Source organism: Durio zibethinus, chromosome 15 (genome assembly GCF_047325235.1).
Source record: "Durio zibethinus cultivar Kanyao isolate XHJ-2024 chromosome 15, ASM4732523v1, whole genome shotgun sequence".
Taxonomy (NCBI): Eukaryota; Viridiplantae; Streptophyta; class Magnoliopsida; order Malvales; family Malvaceae; genus Durio; species Durio zibethinus.
Window position 1 is genome coordinate 10,150,111 of NC_143176.1, and position 1,356 is coordinate 10,151,466.

Consider the following 1,356-nt stretch of genomic DNA (forward strand, 5'->3'; position numbering starts at 1 on the left):
TACCTCACAATTAGCTGTGGAACTATGGGTGAACTTGGACTGACTAGGACTTGACTCGAAGGATGTAATCGTAAGATTCAAAGACTCTAAAGATTTGGCTAAAGACTTTACCTTAGCACTTAAAGCTGTAAACTCATTAAGTTTGTACACCCCTAAAGCTTTCCTAGGATGTTGTTTATCATTTAACCACTAACAGTTATTGGTGGCCATATCCTCTATCAAATCATAAGCATTATCAAAGGTCTTACTCATCAAGGCACCTCATGTTACAACATCTAGGATAATCATAGTATTTGGTATCACCCATTATAGAAAATCTAAATCTCCAGCCATTTAAGTAGTTCGTGGTGTAGACAGCTCCTCAGGAGCTCCTTGTATCTATCCCATGCCTCATACAAAGTCTCTGAGTCATGTTGGGAAAAGGTGGTAATCTTATTCTAAAGCTTAGCCATCTTGGCCAAAGGAAAAAACTTAGCCATAAACTTCTACAATAAATCATCCTAAGTGGTAATAGAATCTGGTGTGTCGAGGCTAACCAACTTTAAGCTTTATCTCTAAGGGAATATGGAAATAACCTAAGTTTAATAGCATCGTCAGTAACACCATTAAGTTTGAATGTATTAGATATCTGAAAAAATCCCAAAGATGGGCATTCGAGTCCTCACTCATAAGACCACTAAATTGCACTAACTGCTATATCATCTGGATGATTACAAGTTTAATCTCAAAATTATTGGCTTGTATGACTGGCATGTAAGGACTAGGTTGTAATTCATTAACATCAAGCGCAGCATAATCCCTAAGAGTTCTAGTGTCTTGCTCAACCATGGTGGTTGTAGTATTGAGTTGTCTCTCCCTCCCTTTTTAGTCTCCTAAATGCAATCTCAAGCTTGGGATCTAAATGGATTAACTCACATCTCCTAACTGAGTACATACGTGGGCCATAAGAACACTAGACTAAAAGAAGAACTCTAGAAAAGGAAACCTAAGCATGTGCAACTGATGAAATTAGTCAAGGAAGATGAACTATATACACACAAAATCAAATAATCCTAAGACTAGCCTAGTGTATGTACACAAAAGGTGAACCAATCTATAGAAAAGTATGGTGAAAGGCAATGTTAACCTAAGACTCTTAACTTCTAATCCCAACAACAGTGCCAAAAACTTAATTGGACAATTTTGCAAGCACACAAGCTGTTCAAGTAATAATAGAAGCTAAAAAGCCTAGATGTGGATCCTACAATGATGAGATAAAGAAATTCTTAGCCTAAGTTTCTTTTATCCCCACACATTATCTGAAATCAGTTCAATCGAACAAAGGTAAGCATGAAATTAAGCTAACTAAAAAGATAA

General features: G+C 36.5%; 1 non-coding gene across 1 annotated transcript; it reads left to right on the forward strand.

Annotated features, from left to right (window-relative positions):
* The first annotated feature begins 339 nt into the window (after nucleotides 1–339).
* LOC149514661 (small nucleolar RNA R71) lies at nucleotides 340–445 on the forward strand. Its single transcript, XR_016328409.1, has one exon. It is a non-coding gene; the product is annotated as a small nucleolar RNA R71 (small nucleolar RNA).
* The last annotated feature ends 911 nt before the right edge of the window (nucleotides 446–1,356 follow it).